Raw genomic sequence first — 24,096 nt, 5'->3', positions numbered from 1 at the left:
CTTTTATAGATAGTTCACTATTAGCATATAGAAATGCTACTGATTTTTATGCGTTGATTTTGTATCCTGCAACTTTATTGAATTTGTTTATTTGTACTTACAGTTTTTTGGTGGTGTCTTTAGGGTTTTCTATATCTAAGATCATGTCATCTGCAAACAGGGACAATATGATTTTCTCTTTTCCAATTTGGATGCTTCTATTTATTTCTCTTGCCTAATTGCTTTAGATAGGACATGCAGAAGAATGAAACTAGATCCCTACCTTTCATCATATACAAAAATCAACTCAACATAGATTAAAAACATAAGTGTGAAACCTGAAACTGTAAAACTACTAGACAAAACATAGGGAAAATTCTTCTTGACGTTGGTCTGGACAAAGTTTAAAAATAAGACCTCAAACGCATAGGCAACAAAGCCAAAATAGACAAATGGGAATACATCAAGCTAAAAAGCTTTTGCACAGCAAAGAAAACTATTCAGAGTGAAGAGATCACCTACTGAATGGGAGAAAATATTTGCAAACCATACATCTGACAAGGGGTTAATATCCAGGCTATATAAGGAACTAATAGCAAAAACAAAAACAAAAACAAAAAAACCAAAAACAAATAACTTGATTTAAAATGGGCAAAACTGTAATCCCAGCACTTTGGGAGGATGAGATGGGAGGAGCCCAGGAGTTTGAGACCACCCTAGGTGACAAAGTGAGACTCTGTCTCTACAAAAAATTTAAAAATTAGCCAAGCGTGATGATGCATGCCTCTAATCTCAGCTACTCAAGAGGCCGAGGCAGGAGGATCACTTAAGCCTGAGTTTGAGGCTGCAGTGAGCTATGATCATGCCACTAGACTCCATCCTGGGTGACAGAGCAAGACCCTGTCTCAAAAATAAAAGTGAGCAAAAGACCTTAGTAGACATTTCTCAAAAGAAGACATACAAATGTCCAGCATCACTATTCATCAGGGAAATGCAAATCAAAACCACAGTGAGATATACTTCACTCTATTCAGAATGACTATTGTCAAAAGAACAAAAGGAAACAAGTGTTGGGCGAGGATGTGGAGAAAAGGGAATACTTATCACTGTTGGTGGAACTGTAAACTAGTACAGCCATTATGGAAAATAGTATGGGTCAGGATCTGGAAGAATTTACAAAAAAGAAAAAAGAAACAAATGAACAAAAAAGGAGTATGGAGATTTCTAAAAAATATTAAAAATAGCATGACCATATGATCCAGCAGTCCCACTACTGGATATATATATCCAAAGGATATGAAATCATTATGTTGAAGAGATATCCGCCCTCCGTGTTTATTGTAGCACTGTTTACAATAGCCAAGATGTGGGAATCTGCGTAAATGTCCAACAAATAAAACGTGGTATATATACACAATAGAATACTATGCAGGCATAAAAATGAATAAAGTCCTGTCATTTGTGACAACATGGATGAACCTGGAGGACATCGTATTAAGTGAAATAAGGCAGATACAGAAAGACAAATAACCACATGCTCTCACCCATATGTGGAATCTTTAAAAAAAAAAAAAGGTTGATATCATAGAAGCAGAGAATAGAACAGATGGTTACTAGAGATTGGGGAGGGAGGGGAAGATGGGGTCAACAGGTACAAAGTTACAATTAGACAGGAGGAGTGAATTCTGGTGCACTCTTGCACAGTAGGGAGGCTATGGTTAGTGGTAAAATATCGTATTTTATAAAATAGCCAGGAGAGAGGTGTTGAATGTTCTCATCATAAATAAATAATAAATGCATGAGTTAATGGATATGCTAACTACCCTGATTGGATCATTATACAATATAGATATGTATCAAAATATCACATTGTACCCCATAAATGTGTACAGTTACAATGTCAATTTAAAAAATAAAATTAGACTCCCCTTTTTAATTTATATCAATATCTGTGTTTTATCTATATTTAGGACTTGATGAGAATTTGTAGCTTGAGGTAAAGTTAGAATATGTTTGGAGTAGAATGTATCTTGGGATTTTTTAATGTCTGCACATGCTACACATCAAACCACTTTAGTCAAAATATTTGTTCAGTGGGAAAAAAAATCAGTGAAAATAAATTACATCTCTTAGTCCAAACAAAAAGTAATTGACTGATCTATTTCCTCCATTCTCAGAAAACTATCAACTATAAGGTATAACATCAAATTAATAACAGGTAAGGAGGAAAAAAAGACATGACATTAAATGCGCACTTCGATTCCAGGAATGTTAAAAATATGTAGGGGAAAAAACACTACCAGCACAACCATGCATCTTGGGATTAAGCCAGTGCAGAATTTCACTTGGTATTTCACTTGGTATTATGGTGGGTTTTTTTTTTGTTTGTTTTTTGTTTTTTTGAGATGGAGTCTCGCTCCGTCGCCCAGGCTGGAGTGCAGTGGCGCGATCTCGACTCACTGCAAGCTCCGCCTCCCGGGTTCACACCGTTCTCCTGCCTCAGCCTCCCAAGTAGCTGGGACTACAGGCACCCGCCACCATGCCCGGCTCATTTTTTGTATTTTTAGTAGAGACGGGGTTTCACCGTGTTAGCCAGCATGGTCTCGATCTCCTGACCTCGTAATCCACCTGCCTAGGCCTCCCAAAGTGCTGGGATTACAGGCGTGAGCCACTGGAATTATGGTATTTTGCAGCTGGTAGAGGCCAGGTAGGTAGGACTAATTTTATGAATGTAATTAAACAAAATTTTTTATTAATACATATAAGCAGAACTAATTAAAATTGAAGACACATGTTTTCTTAGGCCCATCAGTTTATTTTTGTATTCTTTTGTCAAAACAAAACAAAAAAAGAAACCAAAATCATAAACAGTTGGGGAGGTACTATACATGGTGAGCCTGGAGCATCTTGTAGTGCTGGAAAGTGAGGAAGTACTTAAAAACAAAAAAGAAAAAAATATTGATAGGAGTATGTCAAAGGAGCACAGAAACCAATGGTTAAGAGCTCCCAGTGGCCAAAGCTGGAATAATTTGAGCAACAGAATAAAGTACTGTTGAATTAAAATGCAAGGCATAAAATAAATATCCATTCAGCCATACTGGTATAAATAAATGATTGAATACTTTAATAAATATGTAGAAGAGACATCTTCCATGCAGAAGGATTCCAAATAATTTATATAGACACTCTACCCTGAAGGACTTTCTTCCAAAGAGTATGATATGGAAAGGTGGGGAGAAGCAGGGAGCAACTTTACAGTGGAGAAAACTGACATGCACTGCCTCAGCCAGGTGATCAAGGGCAACACCAGCAGTATTAAATCATGTAGATAGCACATATATCTGATGCGATGTGACTAAAATGGCACTTTATCTGTGTGATCCTCCTCCAAATAACCCATAACCCCAGTCTTACCAAGAGAAAAACACCCATTTGTGTGCCCAATTGTGGTACATTCTACAAAATACCAGACCAGTATTTCTCAAAACTGTTATGGTTGTCAAAAACAAGGAAAGCCTGAGAAACCGTCACAGCCAAGTGGAGCGTAAGAAACACGACGACTAAATGTAATGTGGAGTCCTGGATGGGCTCCTGGAACAGATAAAGGACAGTAGGTAAGAACTAAAGACATCTGAATAAACTGTGGACTTTAGTTAATAATTATGTATCACTATTGGTTTATTAATTGGTACTTATGTATCATACTAAATTTAAGAAGTTAATAATAGGGGAGACTGGGCGTAGGATTTATGGGAACTCTGTACTGTCTTCTCAGTTTTTCTGTAAATCTGTAACTGTTCTGAAATATGAAGTATATTAAAATTTTTAAATGCCTAACCAGAAAAAAAAATCATGGACGGAAAGCCAGGTTAGGGATTTTCATGGAAAATTATAAAGCATTTTATTAAGGCCTTTAAAAATTCCACACAGAACACGGCTTAAGCAGAACATATGCAGCTGCTTAGTTGAAAAATGGAACTGGCAGCTTAACCCAGAATGTGAGACTTCTAAATACATTCAAATTGAGTCATCATCATTTTTCATCTATGTAGTATTTTGTTTTTCCAAAGTTCTTACAATTTCTGACTCCAAGATGGCAAAATTGTACCATTATTCCTATTTTAAAGTTAATGCCATGTCTGCTATAGCTTGGACAGCCATTTTGACTCAACTGTCTAATCTAAATGTCATTTCAATCAGAAAACCAGCCATCAACTGTCAAAATGGTAAAAACAGTTATGTGTGTTTTCAAAGCCAGAAGTGCAATCATGTGGTGAGACTTCAGGGTTTTACTGTTGTCCACAGTTCTGAGTCCCAGGACTGGTTTCCTTACTCGGTATTCTCCCATGGAAAACTTCATCGGGGAATTATAGGGTAATATTTTCAAGACTTGGAATATGTCTACAGTTACCTTTCTAAAAAACAAACAAAAAAATCCATTTAAAAGCATTTTTAAAAAATAATCATGCCAGGGTAGCCAAATAGAAGCAACTTTGGGGTTTTTGCAGAGTCAAGTCTTATAAATTGTGGAATATTCCCCTTGGTCCAGGAGATCATTTGACTCCCACACACCACCACTTCCTATATCCACAAATTCCAATATGTTTGGACCCTCCTGATGGCTGAGAGAATCACACACAAAAAACAGAAGGCACCAGTGAGTAGAACAAGAAAGCTAGACATGGTGCCCTTGGCCTTGTTGCTTAGTCCCTGCTCCAGCTCTCCTCCAGCCTCTCTAGCTGTACAGAGCAGAGAGGGTCACAGCCGGCACTCTTCTGGTGCTCTTGTCAGGCCACCATCAGAGCCCCCATGGCCAGGACTCACACGCTGCCAGGAACCCAGCACCATCCTGGAGGAAGATGATGCCCAGCCCTTTCAAGGGAAACCAAAATGCTGGCATATTTTGGAGGTCAGCAGGAGGGAAATGTCTCCCAGTTATTTAGCCCTGGAAGGCTGAGAATACAGTGGTTTTGTTTTCCGAACCAACAGTTGGGGCACACTGTCTGACAGCATGACCACATGTGAACTTGAGAGAGTCCCAGGAAATTCAGGGTGTGTAGCCATGGTTGCTGCAGGATCCAGAAATATGAACCAAGGCCTGAGTGTGTTCCCTTGATGTTGGTGCCCTCCAGAGAGGAGTGTGGGGACATCCTGGGTGCAGCACCGTCAAGGGCCCTTCCTCAGCTGCCCTGAGGGTGGCAGTCCCAGGGGCTGTCCTAATGACAGCAGAGCACCCAAGCCCCAGGCTCCTCTGTGAACGCTTTGCCCCTTCTCAGCTGCTGAACTCCAGTCTCAAGATAGGTGACCCTGGGGCTCAAGACTGTCTCTCCCTTCCCCCTTCAGGTTCCTCTGGAGTCAGGAGTGCCTGGAGTCCAGGCATGACTTCCCCCTGGCTTATCTCCTCTTTACCTGTGTCCTGGGAACACCTGAAACAAGCTGGGGGAGACAATCATTTCTGCAGACACAGGGTTACCCCCATGTGAAGCAAGCAGCAAATTGATCTTATCACATGCCTCTGACCGGTTAGGGAGGCGAGTCAAAGAAGGTGCAGTGAGGAAGTATAATGTCACATGCAACATTTACAGGAAACTGGCTAGAAGACAGCAGGGGAACTCGAGAAGTTGGTTGTTTTCAGCAGATTAAAACAACACAGGTTAGTGCTTTTTGCCCCCTGGAAAACTTTTCGTAGCCACTCTAAAATACCTAATTCTCTTTCCTTGAACTGTCTTTAACAATTTCTCTAATGTGAAGAACTTGCTTTTTGGCTTTGAATGTAAGAGCCAGCGCACAGCTGTTAACTGCACGTTGTTAGAGGAACAAACACTGAGCCATTATGGTGAAAATGAAATTCTCAGAATCTCCTGCTTCCCTGTTTAGAACTTCTCTGCTTCTGAAAGAACAAAACTTCAGATGTTCTTTAAATAACTTATTTCGTGGAATTCAGCTAGGCCTCTTGTCATTTTTACCTGTTAATGTAAATGTGAAACGGGACAGATCAGCCTGTGTTTGCAGACATCTGTATGGCATTCAAAGGGTGTTAGAAAATACAGAAATACTGTGCATAAAAACGTGCTTGCGAGGTTATATGCAAAAGTTTGTTGTTTTGTGGGGTTTTCATCTCATAAAGCTCATCTTTTGGCTTGTATTTCATGTTAAAATAGTATGTCATTATAAATTCTTAAGTTTCCTTTTTTTATTTTTTCTACTGTCCTCCTTCCCCCTTTTCTTTCCTTCCTTCTTTTACTAACACAAAACAGGAGTAGAGAAGCAGCAGTAGGGACAGCTTGAATATGAGACGAGGAAATCCTTTTCCCGGCACCAGAGTTTAAGAAGCAGGCACAGCCCAGAGCAAAGCCCAGCAGGCCCTGAAGAGGCCGTGAGGTGTGACGGTTGCCAGAGCTTTATGTCTTCAGCCTTGTGCTTCCTAGAGAAGAGTCTGCAAAAGAGCCAGAAAGATGGCTAGAGGATTGGGAAGCAGCAGTCCAGAAACATAGAAAGGGCCCAAGATTATTCTTCCTGAGGCCAATGAGGGACAGTTTAATTACGCAGTGGCCTGCTGCTTTCAGACCTGTATGTGGAAAAAGAAAACATCTCAAATCCAAGTTAAGAGAAAGAAGTTCCTACATTATTGGACTGCTGTGCAGCTCTAGGACAGGTTAGCCAGAGAGGCTGCTGAACTCTTTCTGGGTGTTTTTGGGAAACATACTAGACGGCATCTTTGACTGTGTTATTGTGTTAACTGAGACAGGGAGGATAAGGAGGAGAGGAGAGCAAGATCAGGAACTTCCTGTTTCATGTCTTCATTCCAGCCCAAAGTGTTGTAAAATGTGTCTGTATGATAAACAACGAAGGGGTGAGGGGCTCGTGGACTCACTTGTTTATATCCTAGTAATGCCAAATAACTAGAACAGTGATGAAAGAGAAAAATCATGGTTGATTCTGTCCTCCAATTGCCACATTTTTTTCATATTTTACTACCAAGTTGTACAAGAAAATGGAGACAAAGCTGACAGAGAATAAGAGAAGATTCTAAGCTGGACATATCAGCCCTAGTGGTTTCAGAAACCCTGCGCTAGCTCAGACAGAGCCAGCCCACATTGTCATCAGGTTTGGAGGGATGGAGGGAAGATTGGATTTATCACTGGTTGGAGCCCTTTGCACAAATGCCTGTAGGAGACACGCACTTGGGAACTGCAGTAGGAAGGCCTCTTGTACCTAGTACTGCCCTTGAGCCCCAGGAAGAGGCTTACAGCTTAGCAGTGGCTGGACATCCCTCGAAGGAGCTCTTCTTTCAGTTTTGTTTTGCTTTGTTAGTTGGCTATACAGCCTTGCTGTTCCAGAAGTTTTATATTCTGCAAATCTGCTGCTCATAGTAGAAAGGGACTTTTTATCTTTTTATTTTGTTAGAATACTTTCCAGATGGGCCTAATGTCTTTTTTTTTGAGATGGAGTTTTGCTCTTGTCGCCTAGGTTGAAGTGCAGTGGCACCGTCTCGGCTCACTGCAACCCCTGCCTTCTGAGTTCAAGCAATTCTCCTGCCTCAGCGTCCCAAGCAGCTGGGATTACAGGCATGCATCACCACACGTGGCTAATGTTGTATTTTTAGTAGATACGGGGTTTCACTGTGTTGGTCAGGCTGGTCTTGAACTCCTGACCTCAGGTGATCCGCCCGCCTCAGCCTCCCAAAGTGCTGGGATTACAGGTGTGAGCCACTGCACCCAGCTGCCTGATGTCATTTTTGTAAATGCATCCTTCCAAAAGCTGTTTGTATTTCTTCTGGGGGTCCTTATTCTCTCCTATTTCTCAGCCCCTTCCCCACCTTTCCACTTTCACTGCGCTGTGTTCCATTGTGTTTGAGATGCAAAAAATGGCTTATAAAGTGTCATCATTATACAAAACCTCTGATTCCCAGGTTCTGAAAGAACGAGTGGAGACACAGAATGGCAGAAGGTAACAGATCCTGTTGGGTGGTAGAGAGCACCTGGAGTATTAATCTTGTGTGTAATTTTTAGATAGGAATGACTGCCAACTTGAATACTGAGTTGAGTTTAAAGGTCAAAGTGGAAAGAGATGAAGTCACCTTTAATCTGGAGAAAAAATGGTGAATTTTGTGGGGAGGAACAGCATGGACACATTCCTGAACTCTCTAAATAGAAGAGGAATGAGGCTAACTTCACAAATCTCTCTTCTTCCTCAACATAGGCAGGCCTCTCCTCCCTGAATCCCAGATAATACCAGAGTGGCACTGCGGGTCGACATCCACAGATGTCTGAGTGACCCTGGTTTCAGAGGGATAAAATGGTGATATATACCAAACATTCATGCTAGTGGGGAAAAGAAAGTTAAACTCTGTTAAGTGCAACTTTTGCAACTGAACTCATCCTTGGTATCGTTTTGAGTTGGCATGAACGAATCTGGAGGCCCAGCTCTCTGGATTTCTCAGAAAGAAGTTCCTGGACATTTGTAAGGTATTATTGTTATCACCATCATATTGGGAAATACTAAGAACTATAGGTTTTGGGGGAGTTTTAATTGTGATAAAGGACACATAACAAAATTTACCATCTTAACCATTAAGATACAGTTCAGTAGCGTTAAGTATATTCATATTGTGCAACCAATCTCCAGAACTCTTTATTTTGCAAAACTGAAACTTAAACCCATTAAACAACAACTCCCCATTCCCTTTCCCCCAGCTCTTGGCAGCCACCATTCTACTTTCTGTCTTTATGAATTTGACTTTTCTAGGTACCTCATATAAGTAGAATTATATAATATTTGTCTTTCTGTTTCTGCTTTATTTCACTTAGCGTAATGTCCTTAAGGTCCGTCCATGGTGTTAGCACGTGTCAAACATTCCTTCCTTTTTAAGGCCAAACATATTTGTATGTATATATCACATTTTCTTTATCCCTTCATTCATCAGTAGACATTTGGGCTGCTTCTACTTTTTTGCTGTTGTGACTAATGCTGCTATGAACGTGGGTTTGCACATATCTCTTTGAGATCCTGGATTCAGTTCCTTTGGTATGTCCCCAGAAGTGGAATTGCTGAATCATAGGTAATTCTATGTTTGGCTTCTGAGAATTATCCAGCAATTGTGTCTTCTTATACCACTCTTCCTCCCAAAACACAAACTTGAAGATACCTCATATTATAAGATCATTATCATTTTTCTTCAAGAATGCCTCAAACAAAATGTTCATGTCTTGCTTCTGAGCAGTAAGGATGCAGAGGGGACTTGGGCTGTTGTCCCAGGAAAAGGAGCAAGACCAATGGGGCTATTCTGGAGGGGTGGCCATGGTAGGTGTTTGGATTACAGATTCTGTGCAAGGAAGTGGTAGGAAAGATGTGATAGACGGCCTGACACAGTGCTGTGTGGTGATTCTTTTGCTGGAGATGTTGTCTCCTAACTAAAATATCATGAATACTAATGTATGCTCTGTAACACTACCAGGGAAGGGATTGCCTATGTGCCTGATTGATTTTTTACTCTGCCATTTCAATTTCCCTCTATTTTGTCATCAGTCAGAAGAAGGTTGGTGCTGTTTAAAGGGAAAAAAAAAGCTCTAAGTGTCCCCTTCTCCCAAAAAAAGGAACCAGAAAATGACAAGAAGAGTTGCATTTGTTTATGAAAGTGCATAGAAAGCTTTTCCTGGAAAAGAATAAACTGGAAAAAGATGAGTCCTTGAAGTAGAACCCTGTCATAGTGCAACAAACTGAATTTAACAGGCATCCGTTCCCAGCTTATACAACATCCAGTACCAGTTCCACAGTAGGTATTCACATTACCACTCAGATTGTTATTTCTCAATGCTAATGAGAAGCTACTGCTTTGAGACTGTCTAACTAGCTAGATACTTACCAGACTTTGTTTTGATATTTTCTGGTATGAATTAGGCTTCCTTTCTAGTTGCGTTCATGCCCAGATTTTAATATGACATATTTTAAGTTAACTCATCGTATTGTTTTGTAACCTAGTGTGGCTTAAAAACAGAGTCATTTGTTATAGTAGGATATGTGTTTGCACACACAAATATACGTGTGTGTATGTGTGTGTGTATAATGGGAGGAATTCTCTAGAGCATATGTTTCCTAAATTAGAAGTCACTAAGTGGTATCTTGGAGCCTACAATTATTTGGAATACTGCTATCTTCAGACTAGGAAGTTATGCATGTATTATACATAGAGATTCATTTGGGGGGTTTGCTAGTAAACTGTAATTCTTTCAGTAAGTCACTGCTTTACTGAATGGTGAAGATTTGGAATGTCTTTTTTGATTTCCAGGCCAACAATGGATAGATTTGGTCTCCCTTGAAGCATTTAGAGACCTGTAGAATGAACTTAACTTCTGAAAACTGGGTGCGGGGCCAATAGAGGGGCTGCTCAATACCTCACCAGCCTGCTATGCGGAAGGCTAGATGGAGGGGCTGCTAAAGGAAGAGAACTGCTGTTCCAACTCTACCTCCTCCCTGCAGTGTGGCTTCTTAGGCAAGTCTCAGTTTAGAAGTCGTCTAACTAAGTGAACATTCTTGAACTGCCACCAGACCTCTCCTAAAACTTTTTTCTAAGCAAACAATATATGCTTTCAGACTTTCTCTTCTTCCCTCTTCTTTTCCCCTTCTCTCCACTCCCTACTTTCGCCTCTGCCATTTCATGCCCATCACCTTGTGAAAGCTCAGGGCAGAATTTACCTACATGGACAGCATGCTTCCTTCCCTGGCCCTGTCTGAGCTTTTTATTCCTCTTCCCCAGAGCATTTAATAGCCTTCCCTGCAAAACAGAGGAAAGTCAAGGCTGATGAGCATAGTTATCAGAATAAAACTGTTTAAGAGGTTTTATGTAAGAAAAATAATTTGGAAAATAACAGTGTTTTTTATAAGATCCTGATGAATCAGGAAGGATAAATAGTTTACTTTTTTTTGATAGAGAGAGACTCACTATGTTGCCCAACTCCAACTGGAGTGCAGTTGCTATTCACAGGTACAGTCATGGCACACTGCAGTCTCGAACCCCTAGGCTCAAGCAATTCTCCTGCCTCAGCCTCTCTGTGTTTTAAAGACTTCCTTTAAGGGTCCATAAGGAGGTAGCTGTAAGGGAAGGGGAACTAAAAAGGCCAGAGGATAATTTTCTCTAAAAGGCAAAAATGTTAGGTTATTCAAAAACTATTTTTTTCCTCTACTTCAGTGCCAGGAACATCTGGCCTCAGGAAAAGTTTAGGAAAGATGCTGTTGTCATCATTTAAATCTTAAAGAGGTAGGTAAAAAATAATCTTGGATTTTTTACAACTAGAAGGGACCTTAGAGAGTTATATCCTTTTATTTTTAGATTTGGAAACTAAGGCCCAGAGAGATTAGGTGATTTGTCTATGGTCAAAGTAGCTCATTAATGATGGTAGAGGGTGCAGAACAAGGCCCCTGGCTACATACTGGTGACATAAGGGGGAAATGTTGAGGGGCCCCAAGGACTTGGGAATCTGAAAGTAGGTGCGCCTCTGGGATCTACAGAGGCCAGATCTGTGCCTAATGGGAGTAGAGTAACAGATTGAAGATTTGAGGAACTTCCAGAACTCCAGCAAAGTGAGCTCTACGTAATTCCTGGAAGACAGCACAGCCATATGGTTGGAATTTTGTGGGTAGAAAGCTAATCCATCCTACCTGGAGAAAGGTTGTGGGCAATGAACTGGTCCTCATGGAGCAGAGAGGAAAAATTTCCAATGGTTGCCCAGTATTGGCCTGGAAAATAGGTCCTGAATCTTGTGGACATGAGTGTGGATTGGTAAGTATGGATGAAGATCTTTTGTGAAGTATCTGTTGTGATGCATTATCAGGGCTCACCACGGCATGGATTAAGCAGTCCTCAGAAGGGTTAGCCATCCTTAGCACTGATTCCAACACCCCTGAACCACATTCTGAATGCTAAGTCAACTTCCTGGGTACCATTAGCTCAGAAAGGTATATTCTGGACAATGGACATGGTCACTGGAAAGAAATGGCATTTTTTTTGTAGATTCCGGGGTGCCCAGCAGCCTCTTGTGAATTTTTACTCAGACATTCTGAGTCTGATCCCTCTGGCTCCCAGATAAAAGGGAGATTTGGGGACCTCTATGATAATGCTCTGAGCTTGATGTAGTGTTCTACCCCTCCCCAAGAATGCCACTCTTAGGGGTCTTTTCAGGGTAAACAGCAGCCTCTCCTAAGTGTCAGGCTTACTTTGTTGTTGGTCCTCTTCAAAATGCCACAAACATTATTAAAATTAAAAAATGAGATGTAATACATGGGTCCTGCTATTAGAAATCACAAGGCCTGGCCAGGTGTGATGTCTCATGCATGTAATCCCAGGACTCTAGGAGGCCAAGATGGCCTTGAGGATTGCTTGAGCCAGGAGTTCGAGACCAGCCTGGGCAACGTAGGAAGACCCCATCTCTACAAAAAATTAAAAATTAGCCAGGTTTGGTGGCATTCACCTGTGGTTCCAGCTACTTAGGAGGCTGAGGCAGGGGGATCACTTGAGCCCAGCAGGTCAAGGTCAAGGCTGCAGTGAGCCATGATCACACCACTGCACTCCAGCCTGGGTAACAGAGGAAGACTGTCTCAAAAAAAAAAAAAAAGAAAGAAAGAGAGAAGGAGGGAGGGAAGGAAGGGAGGGGAAAAGAGAGAGAAAGAGAAAGGAAGAAAGAAAGGAAAGAAAAAGAGAAAGGAAAGAAAGAAAGAGAAAGAAGGAAGGAAGAAAAGAAAAAGAAAAAATCATAAGGCCTTTTTTTGGACACTGGATGTTTTCAAAGTTTTTTCTCTTTGTTTTTCTTGTTTGGCATTTTCCCTTAATTCAGATTTATTTATTAAGTATCTTCCATGTGGATCTTATATTCAAGTTAAAGGATGTGGACAAAAAACAATAAATCTAAAAAATATTAGGTGATGTATATTAGGAATTTAGAAGGGATACATGCTGTGGAGAAAGAAGTCTAGCAGGGCTAGGAGGAGCAGAGCACAGTGGTGGAGGATGGGTGTAGGTGAGCTGGTAAGGGCAGCTGTCATGGAGAAAATGGTGAGATAATTCACCATGTAGCCACATGGGGAAAGCCTGAGGACGCAGAAGCAGAACATGCCTGGCGTATTCAAGGAGTAACATGGAGCCAGTAATTTGGAGGTGAGATCCTGGAGGGCCATGTTGGTCATGGTAGGACTCTGGCTTTCCACCCAGAGTCTGGGAGTGAGGGGAGGATTTTGATCCAAAAAGAGACAATGATCTGACTTTAAATTTAACAGCTCCCTTTGGCCACAGTATTGAGAATAGACTGTGGGAGCACAAGAGTGGAAGAGAGGGACCAGTTAGGAGGCTATTGAATACTCCAGTGAGACATGCTGGTGCCATGGACAAGGGTTAGCGGTAAAGATGGTGAGGAGTAATTAGAGTCTGGTTATTTTGAAGGTAGAACCAGCAAGATTGGCAGTTGGATTGAAAAATAATAAGTAAAGGAGAGGAGTTAAGGAAAATAGGAAGTGGCCTAAGTGTAGTAAGAATAGAAATGCCATCAGACTGAGATGGGGAGGACTGTGAGTACAGCAATTTGGGGTGGAGGTGAGATACTAGGACTTTTGTTTGGGATATAGTGAGTTTGAAATGTCTATGAGACAGACAGCCAAGTGGAGATGTCAAGTGGGCAGTTGGGTATATGTGTCTGAATATAGGAGTTAGAATCCTAGAAAAAAGTCATCTTTCTTAATGGTCTTGGTTTAATATCACTCCTGAATTCATCTGTAGCTTCTAAAACTTCCATTAAAAACATGGAATGTGACTCTGCATAGTGATGTGTTCAGTGGTTGATTTCTGGGACTGAAATCAGAGAGAGAATGTTCTTTTGGGCAAACAGAAGTGAAGAATCAGGATTCTTGTTTCGAACTTTGCTTCTCATTGCTTAAAACTTAATGATTCCATAATTCTTATTTTAAGAAAAAGAAGTTTTTTTAAACAAAATGGGTGAAAGCAATACCTTAACAAATCAAGCTTTCCTCTGCTTTTATGTCAAGGTAGTTGAGAGTGAGACGGTTATAATTTTTATGTTTATGTAAATGTCATCTTAAATATAATTGAAATTGCTTTTTGTCATTGAAACAGATATTATGTAGTTTTACAAATTTTAATGAATTAAACTATGCCGTCTTCCTGTAGAAAAGGAGATACCGCTGGCCCTCCATATTCACAAGCTCTGCATCTGTGGGTTCAGCCAACTATGGATCGAAATATGCAACTTCATATTATCTTCATTCAGGAGGGAGAACCCTGAGTTCTTCTGGGTTGGATCTAAGCATGTAAGACTATTGAGTTACATTTGACTTCTGAAGTCACTTTTTGTCTTTACTTTTTAGTCAGCTTGTGAAAGCAAAAAGCATCTTATTTTTAAAATACCTGTGTTAGTACCCTGGAATAACACCGGCATTTCCTAGCCCAAACTGAGACTAAAAGTTTTGAATTAATCTTTCCCTCAACTTACAAGAAAACAGTTATCAAATTTGTCTTTAAATTATCTCATTAGACCCTCCACCAGCCTATGAGGCAGGCACTCCCATGAGCCCCATTGACAGAGGTGGAAATTGCCTCAGAGTGGTGAAGTGAAGTGGTGATGCATTCCACAGAGCTGGAATTCAGACCCAGGTCTATGTGCGTCCAGAGCACCCCAGCCTGCTTTCCAGAAGCATGGAGTAAAGTAAAACAAACCCGGGCATTTCAGTGAAATAATGCAGACCAAAAGATCATGCAGAATGATCTCCTTTGTGATAAGCCTAAAACCTGAGACCTCATTCAGAAAGCTCAGGAAGTTGCTAAACCAATCCTCGAAGTGGGGGGATTCGTGAGCCAAGTCTTTTCTTAGGCCTGTGTCCTGTACAGTGGTGAGGCTACTCGGGTGGTATGACACCTGTGGACTGAGAACACGCCCTCCATCAAACCCACAAGGAAACTTCCACTCAACCCTCAGTTGCACAGAAGCCCATTGATGCCAGCCGGCAGCAGCTGTCCCTGGCTGCTCCCAGAAAGTGCCTGGTAACTGGGAGACTGCCAGCCAGCCGCCCCCAGGAGACCTGAGTGAGGGGTTCTGCAAGCCTTGGAAGTGGTCCAGGACCTTAAGGCTCTGGCCTGAGCTCAGGGCTCAGAAAAATGGACAGGGCTCTGTCCCCATAGTGCCAGTTGTCAGAACGCTGTTGGGCGATGGGGTCAGCTTCCACACCAGTAGCCTTCCATGGGGGCCCTTGGGAGCAGCAGCCCCAACCCCCCTCCACAGTGAATATTCAATCTTGTGTGCACTGGTGCAGACATCCTGGGTATTAAAATAATGAGATGCCTAAAAACCAGTTGGCGAATTGTCATCACCCTCAGCCCCCTGAGCACACCCCCAGAACCCCTAAGACTTCTCCCATAATTCAACAACTAAAGGATGAATGCCAGCACAGCACAGGGTGCCCCTGGACCCTGCTCCAGCATCTTATGTTGTCCTAATTGGTTAGTGCCTGTGCCTCATTGGTTGTTAAATATTTTGAATATCACCCCATTTCCACCCAAGTAAGATGAAACACGGAAGGCATTTCTGTGAACAGGTGATGACAAATTTGGATTGGCATCTAGGAGGGGAAAATTGAAACCTATAATTGTGTCCCTAGTTCACTGGTTCTCTGATAGGGGCCTGTCGATAGCATCCCAGGCTGTTTTTCACTAGCGAGAAGAAAAATACCTGCAGTGGTTATGACTGGAAAGGTAATAAGCAGAGGTCAGCCCAGCCCCTAGAAACACAATTTTGATTAATGTTTTCAGAGGGCCCCAAGTTTAAGAAGATTTGAATTTTGTGGGAAGACTTCTCCTCCACTCACTTTCTGCTCTAGTCCTACCTGTCATTAGAAATGTGGTTATTACATCTAACCATGGCTTGTTTGCTCCCATAGTTCAGTTGGTGACCACCTGCCCAGAGGAGATGAAAGGTTCATTATTAGTTGAGCTCCACTAATTCTGATTTATTGGTGCCAAACACTTGCCTTTTGCAGCTGTGAGGGAAGTTTTCAAAGTTGATCTATTTCTGAGCTGCACTAGCAGTACCACATGTTTTTTTTTCTTTTTTTAAGAATCTTTCACAAACACAGTAAATGCCCACAGATGGTGGATTCCAGGGGTATGTGAGGAATCCCTGTGCCCATCCACAAAGCACCAGACTGATTTTTCAGATGGTGCAAGATAGACTGCATCCTTTAACACAGGGGTTTTTTCACCTGAAGTCTATGAACTAGATGGGAAAAATAGTACCTCTTTTTCACTAACCTCTAGCTGAAATTTTGCATTTCTTTGATTATGAACGTAGCCAACGAACTGCAGTAGCATTAACAGCACTGTGACACCATCACCAATAGAGCTCATAGATATTTTATTTCATTTTGTGGCAGGCAGCTTATAAGATGGTCCCCAGTGATCTCCACCTGCTGAAATTCATGCCTTGGCATAAGTCCCTCCTCCTGAATATGCACTGGATTTAATAATTCACTTTTGGTGAATGAAATGTGGCAGAGAGGATGGGATATCACTTCTGAGATTTGGGTATAAAAAGACGGTGGCTTCTTTCTTAGGAGCTTTCTCTCACTGTCTTGCTCACTCTCAGGGAAGCCAGCTACCGTGTTAAGAGCTGCCTTATAGAGAGACGCATGTGCAGAGAACTGAGGGAGACCTGTAACCAACAGCCAGTCAGGAAATGAATCCTGCCAACAACATGTGAGTGAACTTGGAAGCAGGTTCTCCCCCAAACTTTCAGATGGGAACACAGCCCCAGCTGACACCTTGAGTGCAGTCTTGTGATAGACCTTGAGCCAGAGGTACCCAGCCAAGCTGTGCCCAAATCTCTGACCCACAGAAACTGTGATAAAGTAAATGTTTATTGGTTTCACCTACTTAGTTCTGGGCTAATTTATTACACAACAATAGACTAACTAATACACACTGCAATTTCAGATATCTTTTAATATTGTTTATATGTATTACCATTTGAAATTATAGTAATTATTAGACTAGCCACTAGATCTTGTTATTTAATACACTAAGAAGCACTTATGTTAATATATAACACATTTGTTTTAAACCATTTTGGTACTACGCATCCCCATCATTGAAATTTACCAACTCTTATTTCTTAAAGTCTTTGGGCTTTAAGATAATTCATAATTGAAAATCATTTTGTTAACAACAACAAATAGAACACCTCTTAGGAGGGCATTATGGTAGGTGTTGTAGTTGCCTCTGCCTTGTGATGTTTATAGGTAAAAGCTCAAATCCCAGACTTGGCAGCTCTGTAACCTCTGGAAAATCAAAACAAAGACCATGTACCCACAAAAATTAAAAACAAAAATAAAAATTGTTAAGAATTTCCTTATAGTTAATACAGGTTGCCATATAAAATTTCTGACCGCGGGGCAGACACAAGTGCTAATCAGCCAGAATAAATGCAAGCCTGAAAGACAACCAGTGGGTAGCAGTGACCATCAGCCTGCTCATAGGAGAGTGGGGATTCGGTGAGTTAGGATAGGCGCACCGCACTGAGCACTGGCGGCATAGAGAGGGGATCCTATAGTGTTACTTTCCTTTCCCTTCCCCAAGAACAGTGTTTTCAGAGTTTGATAATCATACCATAGGTGGTTTGTGAGGTGATTTTAGGAGACATGGATAAACGTTCTTTATTTAAATATGTATTTGTTTTAATGTGTAGTAGAAAAAATGTACAACAACATATGAAATTCATGATTTCATGGATATAGTTACTTAGGATGACACTAAATATGTCTTTAGATTTTTTTAGGTTAGTTGAGTTAAATAAAAATATTAAACAAATCATATAGTTTTGGTGGTATGCAGGCATGACAAAATTATGAAGTTAGTTTGCAAATATTTGAAGTTTAGGAACAACAGCCTTAGGAAATTTATCAGGAGACCAGATATATATCCACATTAAGAGATAACAAATTCATGGCTCTAAATCCAGTCAGGTTGCTGTCAGGGTATTTAATAACCTAAAAGGCAACATTTAGAGGAAATGATTTTCTATGCTTCATGTCTCCTAAACTTCCAACAGCATGTAACACTGCCCCTTTGCACCCCCTCTGAGAAGGGAGGGTGGGGTGGGCAGTGATTTGGAGGGCCCAGCAGGCTTCCTCATTGTTCTCTCATCAGTAAAATTAAATTCCATTTAATTTAATTCCACAAATTTCAAGGGTTAAAAAAGTTCATGTTGGTGCCTAATCACCCTGGTAGGCTACTGTGTAGTCCTGCACAGTCCAAAGCAGGGGCCATTTGAAATGTGGCTAGTCCAAATTGAGATGGCCTGGGTCATGAGTGGAAAATTCACATTGGATTTTAAACACTTAGTATGAAAGGACAATATAAAATATCTCGTTAGTAATTTTTATATTAATGTTGAAATGATATTGTAAATACATTAGGTTAAATAAAATATATTCTTAAAATTAATGTCACCTGTTTTCCACATCACTTTTTTAATGTGGCTATTAGAAAATTGCAAAATATGCATGGGGCTTGCATTGTATTTTTAGTGGACAGTGCTGTTCTACCTATATACAGAGAAGAGGAAGTATCCAAGTGTGTGGGCGATGGGGGTGGAGGGGAGGGGGAGATTGGTAGGAGAGTTGTAGCTGTATACTAATTATTCAGATCTATGACTCTGCTTATACCTCTCCTGATCTCCAGAGTTGTATTTTCATTCGCTTTCTGGATATTTCATTCACTTTCTGATACCTCACTCGATCTCAAGCTCAATGTGTACAAATCCCTTTCATCCAAAACCTGGCCTTCCTCCTTCCTTGCCTGTCTCATTAATGACACCCACACATCTAATTAGTCTCTATGTCTTATTATTTCTTTCTAATATATATTACTCAAACTCATCTCCTCTTTCATATTTATTCTGCCTCTCTCTAATTTAAGCCTGCAACCTGGTTGTCTGTACCAGCACAGATAAAGCTCCTGCCTTCAGAGTCTCCAGTCCTTCCCCGTACTGCCATTAGAATGAGCTTGGTAACGTGCCACTTTGACCATGGCATCGCTGCTTAAACAGCTTACATGGGTCCTAACACCTCCAGGCGAAGTCCAAACTCCTGAACGCTGCCTGATCCCAGACCACCTTTCCAGCCTCATCTCCCACCAGCACAAATTTTCCCAGGCTGCTGTGTTTAGCCACATGTGACAGCAGCCTTCTCCAGTGGGCCCTGCCCCTCCACTCCTTATTCTTCTTATTTTATCTTAATCCACTTCTTCCCCTGCTTTCAAGCACAGGCACAGCTCACATGCCTCTGTGAAGCCTTCCATGTTCATTGCTCCGGCACCCCCACGGCATCATGTGCACCCCGTTACTGCCCAGTCACACTCACTGTGATGATTTGCTCACATGTCCCTAAAATGAATCCCTCTTTTCTTACCTTGGTACTCTTCCCCCTTTTACTACAGCACCTAGCACAGGGTCTGGCCATAGTATAGACCTAGTAAATGTTGGCTGGATGAGAGGATAATGGGTATGTGCTGAATATTTTAATGGTCCTAGGAAAAAAATTATTTGTAGATTTTAGCAGGGATCTTGAAAATAAAGTAGTAACTAGGTGTGAATTTTTACTTTTGCCTATAAAATAACTTTTTCTAACTTGTTACTATGAAGATAAAATAGAGTTTAGAACAACTGTAGTTTCTTTTTCAAATATATTCTTGTGCAGTTTTTTTCCTTATACTTTCACCCCGGTAACAATGGCTTGTTGCTTCCATTAGGTTAATGAAGGAATCTGTTCTAAAGAAATGAATCACAGGGCAAGACACCTAGATTCTAGTTGCAAGTCAAGTATATTACCCAGGTCATTTAACTTCTCTGAGTTTTGGTTACCTTCTATATTCACTGAAGCTGTTTACTCAGTGATCTCTGATTTCCATTTCTGAAATTCTAAAGCATTTTAAGGCGTCAGTGGTCTCAACATTGGAGATTGTAGGTCATAGGCTTTTGCTCTTAATAAACACGCAAATGGCCCTTTGACATTTTATTAAGGAGCATAGAGTTTAAATGTATGCATTATTCTGACCCATTCAAGAAATCAAATTAAGATAAAGGTTTTCTAAACCTGCAGCATTCATTGTTGTCAAGGGTATGGTGAATGGAGCTTTCTTTTTTTTTTTTCTTGAGACAGAGTCTTGCCTTGTGGCCCAGGCTGGAGTGCAGTGGCGCAGTCATGGCTTCTTGCAACGTCGACCTCCTGGGCTCAAGTGGTCCTCCTGCCTCAGCTTCCCAAGTAACTGGGACTACAGGCAGACACCACTACACCTGGCTAATTTTTTAATTTATTGTAGAGACAGGGTCGTACTGTACTGTCAGGCTGGTCTCAAACTCCTGAGCTCAAGTGATCCTCCCACCTTGGCCTCCCAAAGTGCTGGGATTACAGGTGTGAGCCACCATGCCCAGACCCTGGAGCTTTTATGTAGCCAAAGGGGGTCTAGGCTTCCCCGAAGGCCATTTGCACTGTGTATCAAGTGAACTTAAATTGTTCAAACTCTTTGATCCAATACTTCTGTTTCTATAATTTATTCTATAGCATAATCCTACCTGTGCACAAGGATTTGTGTATAAAGATATTGACATTAGCACAATTATAAAAGCAAAGTAAGAGATAGCTAGATGACGATTTTTGAGAAAGGGTCTCACTGTGACACACAGGCTGGCATGCAATGGTACAATCACTGCAACGTCGTCCTCCTGGACTCAAGTGATCACTTAATGTTAAGTGTTAAATAAGTTATTAAGTAAATGTTAAATAAATAAATGAATATAATGCAGTCATTAAAAGTCATGCTTTCAAAGAATATTTAGTGGCATGAAAGGATAACAAAAACTGAATTCAAAACTACATTCATGCTTTGGAGGCTGAGGTGGGAGGATTGCTTGAGCCCAAGAGTTTGAGACCAGCCTGGGCAACATAGTGTGACCCCATATCTAAAAAAAAGAAACAGCCGGGCATGATGGCATGCGTCTGTGGTCCCAGCTACTCAGGAGGCTGAGGTAGGATCACTTCAGTCCAGGAGGTTGAGGTTGCAGTGATTCCACCACTGCCTGCCAGCCTGTGTGTCACAGTGAGACCCTTTCTCAAAAACTCTGTGTGCGTGTGTGTGTGTGTATGTGTCAGTTAATAAGATTCATAATGAGTGGAGCCAAGGAAAATGCTAATTGTGAGACAATAGAAGAGTAAAAGACCCTCTGTAGGGCCTCTTTAATAGGAGGGGCTTTATTGTAAAGATGGGCAATAAAGGAGACAGGTGACTCAGGACTAGCCCCACAGGGAGGCACAGACTGAGCAGAGGCATGAAGCCAGACCACTTGAGCTTAAATTATGTCTCTGCCACTTATAAGCTCTGTGGCCTTGGTCAAATAACTTAACTTGTCTGTTCATCAGCATCAGCAGCACCCAGATGCATCTTACAGGGTTGTGAGAATTGAATGAGTGGATAATACTTATAAAAGCACCTAGAACACTCCTTAGCACACAATAAGAGCTCAGTACATGCTCATTGTTACTTTTGTTATTATTGTTAGTATTAATATTATTAGAATTATTGGGACTAGGATGTGGTTCAGGTACCTGAAAAGCCACAGTGCACCCTCAGTCCCAGGAGATGGCAGATCTCCCCTCCTCTCTTAAGTCCACTGGTTGACTGGCTCAGCTGTCCATTTTTGCCTGCTCTTGTTTCCCTGGTGCTAACTGCCTGCCCCACCTTGATCCTCAGTTCATACTTCTGAGACAAGGAGGGACCTGAGTTGCCTCGTGCATTACCTTTTCCTTGTCTGTGCCGAGCTTTTCAGGACAGACCAGCTCACAGTGTGCTCTCCAGCCTGAAGCCTGGCTGGCCTGGTCCAGTTGACCATGGTTGGGGTGAGCCCAGCTCTAGTTGATCTCAGAAGGGGAATGTGGGCACAAAGGAAGGTCTTTTAATTATGGGATTTTCAATTCTTCTGGAAAGAGGATTGAAGAGTATAAAAGAAAGGTTAAAATAACCCTGCTGAAGTGGCAAGATGACCTTTGTCATTTCCCACCTAGCATACCAATTCGATTCCTTTTCAAAGCCTTATTAGTTACCGTTAAAATCCACAAAGGAAATTGTGTGACTAAGAACTGTGGAAATGAAAGGAAACCTCAAAGGCCTTTATTGAACCTCTGCCTTTCCAGACCACACCCTTTCCACCTCTGCATCAGGTCACATTGCAGTTTGTCTACTTTCTGATATCTTTATTCACTTCTTTCCATTCATGGACTGGCCAAGAAAATACAATACGATATTTAAACTACACAGAGAGATGCTGAGGGCCTCCTAATAATTTACTATGGCTGGGTGAGACCTTTGGGAAATGCTAATGGGGAACATCACCACCACAGGGTGCGCGTTCCAACCAACCGCACTTCCTTCTTGCTCTGATGCTGCCATGGACTCAACTTTTCACCACTCCCTGTGTCCACAAGGTGATCAGAACAATGACATTTCACTCCCTGGAAGTCAATCCATTGCTACTTGAAGACCACACCAGCTCTTGAGTCATGACTGATAGAAATTACCATTTGCTCCGATGCCTATAGCTCAGCATTAAGCAGACAGCAGGTAGGTGAATGTGTACGAGGGGTCTGTGCTCACAGGCTTTGTAACATCATCATTCTTTCTGGGCTGTCTCTCTTTTCCAGATGCCTATGATTTGGTATTTCTCCTGGCCAGAGAGTAGCACTGGAAACATTGAACACAAAGTATTCTAACCCTTATTGCTCAATGTGTTTTTCCAGAGCAGCCCAAAAGGTTATGCTGGGTTTCATGAGCTGCAGAGGATGACTGACTGGTGCCACCTAGAAAGACAAACAGCAGAAACTGCAGAGCTTGGACTGAGCTCAGACAAAAATCTCTGCTGCTTGTACCCAGCTTGAATATTATGGCCAACACTTGAAGAATAGAAAGCATCACTTGAAACATTTTAATTATCCCCACATGTAACATGGGCCCTAAATGTTCTGAACTGAAAACCTCACTATCTAGTTGAAGGTCAATGACACAGGTTTCAGATATTAAAGGTTTATCACTGTTTCCTGTCTTCCTCTTAAAAAAATGAAAAAAAAAATCAAATAAATCATCAGTTGTGAGACAAATTTTCTTGATGACCAAAACCAGAGGGCTCTTTGGGCTTCCTTAATCCAGTTAGCAAGAAACACCTCAAAATAGCAATACAAAGCCAGGATTGAAAAGAATTTAAAGACCATTACTGACAAAGTTCTTGTGAAATAAAAGTTATTTGAAAATAAAAATAAGGATCTTTTTGAAATTTTGGTAGCAGTTGCCACCTGTCTCTCAGAAAAGTAACTGCTTTTACAGAAAACTCTAAATAATTTTCAAAACCCAGTAAAACATGGTCTTTATTGCTTATGTATTCCCTTAATTTGAAGAATACTTTTAAACGCTCAAAAATGGAAAATTCAGTGTTGGTCATCTTAAAGATTCTAGATGTATTTCAGCCCAAGCTTGACAAACAAGTGCTTTAGGTATCCTCTTCCCTCCTTAGCTCCTTAAGGACCACACTGTGGAAGGAAGACTGGAAAGGCCTCAGCAGGGGAGAAACCATGTGATGGAGGCTCAGAGTGGGCTTCTGATCTAGTAGTGGCTTCAGGAAGGGACGCCAGACTTGCCATTCCAGCAGGGGTCGAGGCCTCCCTGTCTGGTGAAGAGGAAGGTGTGAAATCCTCTTATAGACACATGATTCTCTTTCAGTGTATTTTCTTTATTCCATCTTGACCTCAGGATGGATAGCTCATCATCCTTTTTGGCACGGATCAAAATCCCTGGATAAATGCCAACCTTAAGTTTGCCTGCATGTGTGTAACCATGGCCAAGGTAAACTGGTCTCTTGGGTTTCTTTTGAGTTGAAATGAGCTGAGCTGTTTGTTTCCTCTGAGCCATATACAGATGCTTTTTGAACTATCTTTGTGTTTGAGGGAATTTTTTTTCATGGTATCAGCACACCACTTCCTCCAAGTCATTACTTTGAAACAGTTTTGTAGAGGGAGATATTC

At 41.3% G+C, this 24,096-nt stretch overlaps 1 protein-coding gene across 2 annotated transcripts in view; it reads left to right on the top strand.

Annotated features, from left to right (window-relative positions):
- The window catches only part of WIPF1 (WAS/WASL interacting protein family member 1), a 123,314-nt gene that overhangs the window by 42,812 nt on the left and 56,406 nt on the right, over positions 1-24,096 (top strand). Inside the window, exon 1 of one of the 2 annotated variants that reach the window (XM_004032822.5) lies at positions 5,493-5,632. The exons of the other annotated variant lie outside the window; for it this stretch is intronic. The gene's annotated coding sequence lies outside the window, so the exon portion shown is untranslated. Of the gene's footprint in view, positions 1-5,492; positions 5,633-24,096 lie in introns of those variants that run through there. 2 annotated transcript variants of the gene reach the window in all.

Source organism: Gorilla gorilla, chromosome 11 (genome assembly GCF_029281585.2).
Source record: "Gorilla gorilla gorilla isolate KB3781 chromosome 11, NHGRI_mGorGor1-v2.1_pri, whole genome shotgun sequence".
Classification (NCBI taxonomy): Eukaryota; Metazoa; Chordata; class Mammalia; order Primates; family Hominidae; genus Gorilla; species Gorilla gorilla.
This window is presented reverse-complemented; position numbering and strand designations above follow the sequence as displayed.